Below are 11,873 nucleotides of genomic sequence, written 5' to 3'. Positions count from 1 at the left end.
AAAAAAAGATATTTTTTTATATCTCACATTGCGCACATATTTATCTGTCAAACAGATCGGTTTGATCCCGTCAAACATTGCCAGAGATGCGCATGGTATCATCTGCTCGAAATCTTATGGTATTTTAAATCATCTTTAATTTTTATTCTTTGGTCTTTTTTTTGCGGAGTATTTGTCGAAAAGATCACGATTTAAATTTTTGTGGATTTTTTAAAATAAAATGACAAAATTCAGTTGTTTAGTATGCTACTGCTTATGGTATTTTAAACAATCTTTGATTTTTATTCATGAATTTTTTTTGCGGCAGTATTTGTCGAAAAGATCACAATTTAAATTTTTGTTGATTTTTTGAAATAAAATGACAAAATTCAGATGTTTAGTATGCTACAATTTGCACTGTTATACCTGCTTTTGAAGTGCTATAATTATAACTGCTAAAACTGGGCCGGTCTGGTGGTACAGTCGTCAACTCGAACGACTTAATAACATGCCCGTGATGGGTTCAATCCCCGAATAGACCGTGCCCCCATACGTAGGACTGACTATCCTGCTACGGTAACAAAAAGTCACTGAAAGCCAAGCCCACTTCACTAGGGGGTACAAGTAGGCCTTGACCGGCAGCGTTGTTCCGAAAGAAAAAAAAACTAAGGATGAAAAAACTACCAAGGCTCGCAAGCTCTTTAATGCGAGGGCTCTGGGGCGGTGAACTAGTATGGCGTGCGAGCCCTCGCGCGCCCTTGCAAATCGCTGTCAGTTGCATGGCGGGTATTTACAGGCGTTGTCGTCAAATTTTGGCCGTAAGGGCGGTGGCAACGCTGATCGGATGCGATTTTATCGAACGAGATTTATATGGGATTTAACAGATAACGTCGGACGTGCGATTTCGTCGTCCGACGTTATCTGTCAAATCCCATATAAAAATTTGATAGGCCGTCCGATAAAATCGCATGCGAAAAAGCCACCGCCCTAAGTCATGTATTTTTTTCTCGTAGCCAAGGTCTGTTGAAATACCAGGTCACATATTAACCCCGTTTTCACAGCTGAGCTGAAGAAGAATCAGCTAAGAAAAGTGACGTCTGGATTACCGCGTGTATGTACAAGGGTTGTGATTGTATGTGTGCGACGCTAGTTTCCAATGTTTACGATCTGAATGATGCGAAACAACAAGAAGGAAATTAAGTTAACATTTTCCGTAAATTTAAGATAAAATCATTGTTCAGTGATTTGTGATCACATAAATTATTCATCGCGCAATATCTGTACTATTACAATCTAATGTTCGTGGCTCATTTTATCATCTGGAAAGTGGTAAAGATACGTGGTCATATGTGATATGATATTTGATAAACTCAGTTCCTTGTGATATGTTAGTGTATAGTAATATAAACATCATCTCATACTATATTTTAGGTGCCTCCTAGACTAGACCGTATATATCGAACCCAATTCGATGAAATTGAATAAACGCGCCAACAGTGAGTTTGGTCACCCGTCCTAATTATATGTAGCCATTTGATTGTGGTTTCCGTGTCGGATGGTGGCATATGATTCTTGTACACATGGCGGAAGCAAAATCACTTGTTATGATTCTATTATTTGGCACTTCCAGATTCCATCCATCCAGATCCAGAAAAACATTACAGAACCAACGTGATTTAGTTTTTGAGCTAGCGTTGTATACAATTCCGGAAGTGATGTTTTCGACGTAGGGTATGTAATTTGGTTTTACGAATGTATTCATTTTACTAAATTTATTTTGTCTTTTAGGGTCCGAACTACTCAATCCTGATATGGGTTGTATAAGCGAATTACACTACTCTTACAAGCTGAACCAAACATATTTTATAAACATTATTCGTGCGACTTAATGCAAAAATAGAACAGCTACAGTTAGTGAGTGAAACGATATCACTATCAACAGTTTAATCATCTTTTAAAACATTTAAAATGAAATTCTACATCACAGTTCATGTATTTTACGCTTAAGCACATGTACGCATTACTAAAGAACGTATATAGATTAATTAGATAATATTTAACATGTAGAAAAATTGGTCGCACAGCTTTGATATATTGAGAAATTTAAGGTTAATTGTTAATAGCAGCTTCATCGTTGCTCTCGTCTTTTTTTTTTTTTTTTTTTTTTTTTTGTTATCGCGGAGTGAAACCTTCAAAAGGCACCCACGACTTCCATACCAACCGTCCATGTCGTGGGTAGTGTGGGATTCATTGATCGTAACCCATCTGTATTACAGATTAGCTTACGATCAATGCGACCGCACTAAAACACTCCGCGTACCTTTTATCTTCCTTTAGGCGTTTGTGTGATGGCCCATCTTGATCCTTAGTATGTCCTCCACGCTGATATCTAGAAAAGAAATAGTAAGAAAAGAAAAGAAAAAGAAAAAAAGAAGACAAAAAGAAGCTGGCTGCCATCCGGGATAAGTTGCTCCGTCACGGTTGAGGCTTCTGGTTATCCATCACTCATCATTAGGTTCATTTTAAATCATTTTTCGGCTGCTAGTTTCAGTGGGCTTTCCTCATTATTTTCGTTAGATGAGAAGGACATATATTTTCGGATACTTGTAGGATATTCTTTTCTATACACCTATTCGATTTAGCGTCATTAGATTGGTCTGACGTTAAGACATTCCAGTTGCCTGGAATGCCTGCCCCCCTCTTGGTTGGCCATTTACCATCATCCGCCCAAGGGGTTGGGACTGGGCCCGTCTACCCAAGCTTGGATATACGATGATACATGTTACCACTGCACGAAACGGACGTCGCAGGATAGGAGTTGAGTAAGAGAGCCTATATTAACCTTCAAGGAGGTGTCGGATCTTACCCCATTTGCAGATAATTTGGTGGTATAGTGCGTTTAGTTTATTATCCTTCTCATCTTTTTTATTCCTTTTGGATCTTGCTGTTGCGATTTTCTTTTGCGGCTAGTTGTGCCATTAGCTTCAAAGCTGGCTTTCATGTTCAAATATCGCATGCGAACTATCACTCTCTGTTTTGCGAATGATTTAACTATCTCTGAGGGTAATTCGACTTGTTTTTGTATATTAACCGCTAATCTCCGTACGATTAATGTTTTCTTATTGAATTTACCATTCTTGTGTAATTTTTGGAATATTTTTTCCATTTTCTTTCCAATGTTCATAAACTCTTCACTGGGTTTGTGTAGTCCACCCAGCGACAAATGGTTTACAAATGTTGGTGGTTGGCAATAGCTATGCTCATTAAAAATTTTAAATGTTTGTATTCCTAGGTTTAAGCTGGGATACTTTTCGTTAAATTTTTTTGCGAGGTAATGTATTGCAATCCATCTTCTTCTTGTTCTGTCATTGTTAAAGGATTACTGCTCGCCGTACTGATAATATCACTATCTTCGGAGCTTATTAATCCATTAGCTTTTTCCATGCGTTGCATGTCTGGGAAGTTTGGTACTATTTCGGCTCCTGAAAACACCGTTGCAGCTATATATTCCTCCGGCTCTTCATTTAAATTACTTTCTTCAACGTTAGGTTCCACTGTCGTCAAATATTCATCCGGTTCTTGGTTGTTTTGTTGTCCGGTATGAGTTTGATTCCGTAATATGGTTGAGGATTTTCCAAGTATCATTATTCTTATACGGTAAAGACAACTCAACGGCGATGGGTGATCATTCACCCCTCCTTTTTGTCTTACTTGCGTGAAGAAGTTCTCTAGTACATCTTGGTTAAGCTGTTAAAGAAAATTATAATACGAAGATAGAATTGATTATTTTAAACATTTAAAATAACTATACAGCATTACACGATGGACAATAAATTTGGTCCAACATTTGCTGCTTTTTACAATGCATAACTACTTGCCTTATATGTTGATATGAATTTGACTGCGTTTTTATGCTTTTCCTTCATGTCGTCAAACAGCATTTGTAGAGCAGTTGTTTGCATAATCACAGATTTTTGAAATGTTTGTAACGAAGATTTTCCCAACGCAATGGAATTCTCCATTAACTCGCGCATATCGTTGAGGGCCTTTCGCTGCATTTCGTTACCATTATACGATTTTTTGTAGTCTTCTTTTGCAAATGGTGAATACGAATTTGAGACACTGAACCATGAATCAATTTTTTCTATAAAATCTGCCAAATCACTTGCTTCTGTAGTGTCATCGTATCTCCGTAATGAAATTGTTACTGTACGCGATAGAAGTTGCGCTGCTTTCCGAACATTTTGTTTTTCTTGGCTAGTCATTCTTATGTGTCCTGTGTTTATTTTAAATATGGGTGTAATTTCTGCAGCCATTCTTCTTCTTCTCCTTCTTTGGCTCAACAACCGATGTCGGTCAAGGCCTGCCTGTACCCACTTGTGGGCTTGGCTTTCAGTGACTAATTGATTTCCCCCCATAGCAGGATAGTCAGTCCTACGTATGGCGGAACGGTCTATTTGGGGATTGAACCCATGACGGGCATGTTGTTAAGTCGTACGAGTTGACGACTGTACTACGAGACCAGCTTCAGCCATTCTACCTTCAAGAATTTTTTTGAGTGGTTCAAGTGTAATATTTTTTTCTTTATACTTAAATCCATGGTCCACTAGCCAGTTTCTCGTTAATTTCAGCAAATGCGGCACATCAGGAACAACGTACACATTTTTTTTGTGACGGGATGCGGAAAGAATGGGTTATAATAATCTGCTCCCAGTTCTTTCCAACAGCTCGTATTTCCTGGGCAATTATCACTTACTATTGCAACAACATTTATATTAATCTCGCTCAGTCTGTTTATGATACTTATAATTATGTCTTTTGTCATACTTTGATCAAACCCGATGTATATTGGCTGCTTTCAGTTGTTGAATAATCCTCTAGCGATTACCACTTGCATGTAATTGTGAGGTCCCAATATTTCATCTGCAGCCGGATCATATTCCATAACGCTTTCTACCTTCATCTCATCGAAGCTTAAGACACATTCCTTGTCTCTTTCGGTAAACGTTTTTGTTACGGTCGCGATTAAATTAATGATATCATCTAAAATGCCTTGTTTAAGATTAATTCTTTGGGAATATTTTTCCAATGTTGATGGCGCTGGCATTGGAATTTTCATATTATTTCCGAGATATCCATACGCTCGTTTGGAAAAGTATCTTACTGTGAAAGCCTTGCTTATTTCTTCCTTTGTCCATCTGACTCGCTTCTTTCTCTTAGTTATTAAATCGATTTGATTGCTAGTTAATGTATCTCCTAGCACCTTTTTCATTTTAGGAACAAAATCTTCTTTTTCTATGCTTGTACTTTTTACGAGTTTAAGATCGTTTTCCAGGCACGTGTTTTGTTTCTTGAGAGCTGTATTTTCTTTTACAGCGGAATCCAGATGCTCCTTCAGAATCAAGTTAGCATCTTTTAATTTTTTTGCTTCATCCAATCGAGCTGTAAGCATACATATTTGTAGCTCTAGCTGTTTGATGGTTTTGTCTTTCTGGTCACAGTTTTTACATTCGTTTTCATTATTATTGTACAGCACACGTCGACGTTCCTCAATCATAAGCTGTTCATTATTCTCATCATTATTATTTGCGTCGTTTGAAGTTTGAAGTAATATTGATGGAATAGCTTATAAAAAGAGTCACAATGTACAAAACACATAATTAATAATCATCCAAATTTCAAATAGTAAGGCAGAACCTCACATTTCACATGAGAGATAGCTATTCGCTCTGATAGATCATGCGATTAATTTAATGACACGACCCGGAGCAGGTACGTGCGTACCGGAATCGTTTCCCACTAAATCCAATCCGTGGGTGCAACGCGTTCTAGTGGACCAGAATCTCTCTTCTTTAGGCTCAACAACCGTTGTCGGTCAAGGCTTGCCTGTAACACTTGTGGACTTGGCTTTCAGTGACTAATTGATTTTTCCCCCAAGCAGGACAGTCAGTCCTACGTATGGCGGCACGATCCATTTGGGGCTTGAACCCATGACGGGCATCCAAACTCACTTCATTAACTTCATCATTTCATCAATCATTTATGCCAACGGGCTTATGTTTCCTTACACCTACCGCAATAGCTACACCTACTGAACCTACTTGTACCTTCCTGGTTGTCCCCAATGATTCCGAGTTGCTTACGGATGGCTCCGACTCAGCAGGTGTGGGTCGATCCGCATAAACTTAAGCGATAGTAATTATACTATGATAGAAAATGCCTCGTTCATGCCTCGAATGGACCGTGCCTCCATACGTAGGATTGACTATCCTGCTCTGTTAACAATAAGTCACTGAAAGCCAAGCTCACTTTACCGACAGCGGTTGTTGTGCCAAAAAAGAAGAAGGACCGTTTGAATGTGAATCAAATCACTTGCCGCCTTTGCAGGAAAAAAAATCTCAAAACCTGTCAACAAAATCTTGTGTATCCCATCTCTTTACTTTAGTAACGACACACAATTAATTTAAAAATTTAAATTAAAAACTTCACGCGTTCTTTCTGAATAAAAAAAAATACTTCCCGCGTTACTCTGCATGTAGAACTGTGATAAAAAGGATAAACTATGTGTATCTGTCGTTACGTGTCCTTAGTTACCGTTACGTGTGCTTGCTCGTTCGCTGAACACAACAGCATCAACACGTTTCATCCAGATGCATCTGCATGACGCACACAATGCATCCGGTCATAGAAACATGACTTCGGTGCTGCCAGCCAGCCAGCCAGTGAGCTGAGTAATTGGTGCTCTTAGGAATAGTTAAGAAAAAATATGCACTACGCGAACTAAACGGATCCTGGGAAACCAAGGGAATACACACTAACACTCGCTCTTTATCTTATCGCTTTAATCTAACGCTCTTTATCGCTCGCTTTATCCACAACTTCGCTCACTATTAAATTATCATTTTGATCTGTTTCCTGCTTAAATTTCCTTGAGAAACTTTACTGCACGACACTCAGTGGCGGATTAAGGGTATCAGGGGCCCTAGGCGGTAAGACGAGTTGAGGCACCGTGTAAATGCTAAATGATGGGGAAGGGGGGGGTTTGTACTGGCACTGAACTTGCTGTTGGGAAATTGAACAGTAAACTTGAAATGCCGTCGAGGGGGCCCTACGATCATCAGTCACAGGCTAAGACAAAGTCTGGCAGGGGGGGGGGGGGGGAATCATTCGCCAACCTCGGAGGATTCGCCCCAAACGTCCATCCTTCCATGGGCCCTTTTCGCTAGTACTATGTCCATACAACGTACTATAGACTAGCGATCTACAGGGCCCAGGCGACCGCCTAGTCTGTTTACCGTTAGATCCGCCACTGACGACACTTAAATATTTTCGGCAATCCTGATTTCGTATTACAAATGAACGGAAGTTTATGTTTAAATAGTACATGAGATGTAATTTATGTAATATTGCTTAACACTACTATAATAACAATATAAATATTCATTTACTTACCGCCACAGTTGAGCTTCCGCTATTGTCCATTTTTCATTAAGGGAGCATGATGCAGCTGGTAATCCTCTGCCTGAAAATGAGAAGAGCAAATAACAGAACAATTAGTAGGTTCCCAATCCTCACCACGATTGCAAAATTTCTTCCAGGCACTGCGCAACACAGTTTCTTTCGGAAATTTATGAAATGCCGTGTTTGTTCCCTGTTGTTTCACTTTGCAACGATTGTTGCCACAACAAAATACAGAACACGAGATCGGCATGATGAAAAAAAAGATTCCTGAATAGGATGAATGGATAAAAATTGCTTTTAGGCAGAGAAGTATCCCAAGATGCGGATTGTTTATGCAATGCATGAACAAAAGTGTGTGAAATGGCAATAAACCGCCAAAAGAGATTCCTGAGAATTTTTGAACAATCGAAACGTAAACAAGACACCAATACATGTACAAGAGGTATTCTTGCCGTCAAAATCGGTGCCCAAGATGGTACCTGTCAAATGGGCTAATATGTGACCTGCAAGGTGGATTAAAAATATCAGGTGGTGGATTAGGGCCTTTGGGGGGTCGCCATAGTTGAGGGACTTTACGTCATTTTAGAACCGTTGACCATTGGTTTCCGCACACAAAGCTTAGCAAATATAACAGATTTCTTTGTTATTATGTGCATTTTCGTGTGTCTATTGATTTTATCGAAAAAACGTAATATATTAACAAAAGATTTGATGATTTGTTTATGCACGAAATTTAAAATCATGCTAGCATGAGTTCTAATCTCAAGTAAATTGTCCATGCGGCTCGTAGATAATGAGGAATTAATGTAAAAATTGAACAAAAAAAATGATTTCTTAATTTTTATCATCAAAAATGTCGAAAACACAAAGAATTCTAGAATAAATTCACAGAATAACACAAAATAACACACTTTAATGTATGTTTCAATGTTAAATAAGAACTCACAAAGTCCAAAATATATTTTTAAAGAATATTTATTCGAAAAAATGGGGTAGATAAATTATATGAACAAATTTAATTAATGTAAACAAAGTTTGAATCCTGGGGACCTTACGTCAAGTGACGAATTGTCAAAATGCACCAGAGTCCACCACCTGATATTTTTAAATCCACCTTGCTGACCTGATATCTCAACAGACCTTGCTTGTAGCCGTCAATTTTTGACAGTGTGCATCAATTTTTGTCCCGGAGGCGTCAATTTTTGACAGTGTGCATCAATTTTTGTCTCGAATGCGTCAATTTTTGTCAGTGTGCATCAATTTTTGTCTCAAAGGCACCAATTTTTGTCTCATGGTCTCAAATTTTTGTCTTTTGGTATATTTTCGTTATTTTAATATTTTCATAATTGCAGAATACACAACAAAATTAGAGCGGTTATACAATGCAAAGGAATCAATTCAGGAATTCTGTATTTCACATAGTTTTACGTCTTATATTTAATAATATCAAAACAATTTAGAGAAGATTAATCCTCGATTATTTCTTCATTTTGGCATCGTGGCAAATCTTCTTCTTCTTTTGGTTCAACGACCGTTGTCGATCAAAGCCTGCCTGTACCACAACTTGTGGGCTTGGCTTTCAGTGACTTATTGATTCCCCCATACCAGGAAAGTCAGTCCTACGTATGGCGGCACGGTCCATTTGGGGCTTGAACCCATTACTTACTTACTTATCCGGCGCTACAACCGCTTTGCGGTCTTGGCCTGCCTCAGGAGTGTCCGAAACCGCTCACGGTCTCGCGCCTTCGTCTGCCAGTCCGTTATCCCGGCCTTAATGGCGGACGCCTCCACGCCATCTTGCCACCTCAATTTGGGCCTACCACGCCTCCTCTGTCCTTGTGGACGGCCTAAAAAGACTTTACGGGCTGGGTCGTCCGTTTCCATGCGTACAACATGGCCAGCCCACCGGAGCCTGGCGAGCTTAATACGCTGTACGACAGTGAGGTCGCCGTACATCTCGTATAGCTCGTCATTATAGCGGCTCCTCCATTGTCCTTCCACACATACGGGGCCAAGTATCCTTCTGAGCATCTTCCTCTCGAACGCGGCTAAGAGGGCTTCGTCAGATTTGGACAGTGTCCATGTCTCAGAGGCGTATGTGAGTACTGGTACTATATAGGTACTATATAGTCCCAGCTTCGTCCGTCGCGACAGGTTCTTTGAGGTGAACTGCTTTTTCAGGCTGTAGAATGACCGGTTGGCAGCCAGCATCCTTGCGCGCAACTCAACTTCCATACTGTTGTCGTTGCTGACCTTTGACCCAAGATAGGTGAATTCTGGGACGACTTCAAAAGTGCGTTCACCTATCTGTACATCACGCCTACGTAGATTTGGATTATTTATTGGTAGGTCCGCTGATGTTGCCACCATCAGTTTGGTCTTTGCCTCGTTTATCTGCAATCCGAGGTTCTCTGCCGCCTGCTCAATCCCTTGGTAGGCTTCTGCTACATAGGAGAGCCGCAGACCAATGATGTCTATATCATCAGCGTATGCCAGGATCTGGGTTGACTTATAGAAGATGGTTCCCGTAGTCTCCACCCTCGAGTCGCGGATGGCCCTCTCTAGCGCCAAGTTGAATAGGAGACAGGCAAGCCCGTCCCCCTGGCGCAGACCCTTGGTGGTAGCAAAAGGTCCTGAGAGTTTTCCATCCACCCTCACCTGGCATGTGACGTTGGTCATAGTCATTCTAACTAGCCTTATCAGTTTGGCCGGGATTCCAAATGAGCTCATAGCGTCGTACAGTTTTACCCTGGCTATGCTATCGTATGCGGCTTTGAAATCTATGAAAAATGGTATGTGTCGTTTCTGTATTCAGCCATCTTCTCCAAGATCTGCCGCATGGTGAAGATCTGATCAGTGGTTGATTTTCCGTTTCGGAATCCTCTTTGATAGTTTCCTACTATCTCTTCGACGTGCGGGACAAGGCGATCCTGAAGGATCAGGGAGAATATTTTATAGGCAGTATTCAACACCGTAATACCCCTGTAGTTGTTGCAGTCCAACCTGTCTCCCTTCTTGTATACGGGGTAGATGATGCCGAGATTCCAATCACAAGGCATCGATTCGCTATCCCACACCTCAGTAACAATTTGATGAATCTCGTTTTCTAGTCGTGCACCTCCATTCTTGACCAGTTCAGCTGCAATCCCGTCGGTTCCGGGTGCCTTGTTATTTTTCAGCCGACGGATAGCCTTTCGTGTTTCTTCTATGCTAGGTGGCAGTAGCATGACACTATCTGCTAGTGGCGCTTCTAGCTGTTCGTTTAACTGGTCGTTGAGTAATTCATCAAAGTACTGAGCCCACCGCGAACCCATTACGAGCATGTTATTAAGTCGTACGAGTTGACGACTGTATTACGAGACCGGCAATCGTGGCAAATAAATAAATAAATTCCTAAAATAGTTCTCGCAATCCGTACGGTTTATCATTCTTCTGCCATTTTCGATTAAGGAGTACAAAGTATATTCATTGTTCAAAAGCAATCAGCTCTGTTGATCTACGTACCTGAAATTTAGTCAAAAATTTTGAAGCATTTTCCTTAAAATCCCAATAAAATTTTCATAAACCACAGATTTTTATTGAATTTAAATGTTACTACAATTAAATAACTCTAACTACGCGTCAAATCAGGTAAACTCATGTTGATATATCAAGAGACAAAATTTCATGAACAAGCGACAAAAATTGGTGACCATGAGACAAAAATTGGTGCCTTCGAGACAAAAATTGATGCGCACTGACAAAAATTGACGCATTCGAGACAAAAATTAATGCACACTGTCAAAAATTGACGCCTTCGAGACAAAAATTGATGCACACTGTCAAAAATTGGTGACTTCGAGCCAAAATTTGACGGCAGCGGCTGTAAAATACCATAAGATTTCGAGCAGATGATACCATTCGCAACCAGCTCTTTGATGCCATGCAGTATCCTTTGTTTCATCCCTATGGCGAGTTGGGTTGGACGTTTGGGCTTCCAAAGACATGTCGGCGCTCTACGTTGCATAGCGATGCACAAGAGCAGTCCCGGAAATGTTTCATCGACAAATCACACCACGAGAGTACGCGGCTTATCGGCTATGCTGGCGGCAGAACGACAACTCACTGTTCCACCGGGGTGGACTCCTTTTCCAATAGTACTGTGTCGATCAGTTTTGTAAGATGGAAGCGCAACGTTTGCTGTTTCAACGCAAACACCAAAAACAATTTCGTGCTGAACTGTACCAAGGAATCTGGGACGTTGCTACCATGAATCAGTTGACGTCAAATGCCAATCCACAACATCGCCGCTTGTGAATAATCCAACAATGTATCACTCTACTACCACTACCACTACCACCACCACCACGTCCAACAAAAACAACAACAACCATGGTCCTTCACTTCAAACCACGGGGACCAGAGTGATTTTATCTCCATATTTTGTTGGCAGT

General features: G+C 40.4%; 1 long non-coding RNA gene across 1 annotated transcript; it reads left to right on the top strand.

Moving 5' to 3' along the window:
- The first annotated feature begins 903 nt into the window (after positions 1-903).
- LOC4576489 (uncharacterized) lies at positions 904-1,854 on the top strand. Its single transcript, XR_009765118.1, has 3 exons — positions 904-1,308; positions 1,411-1,710; positions 1,768-1,854. It is a non-coding gene; the product is annotated as an uncharacterized LOC4576489 (long non-coding RNA).
- Positions 1,855-11,873: the final 10,019 nt, after the last annotated feature.

The sequence above is a fragment of the Anopheles gambiae genome, chromosome 2 (assembly GCF_943734735.2).
Source record: "Anopheles gambiae chromosome 2, idAnoGambNW_F1_1, whole genome shotgun sequence".
NCBI lineage: Eukaryota > Metazoa > Arthropoda > Insecta > Diptera > Culicidae > Anopheles > Anopheles gambiae.
Note: the sequence above shows the minus strand (reverse complement) of the source record. Positions and strands in the feature narration are given on the sequence as shown.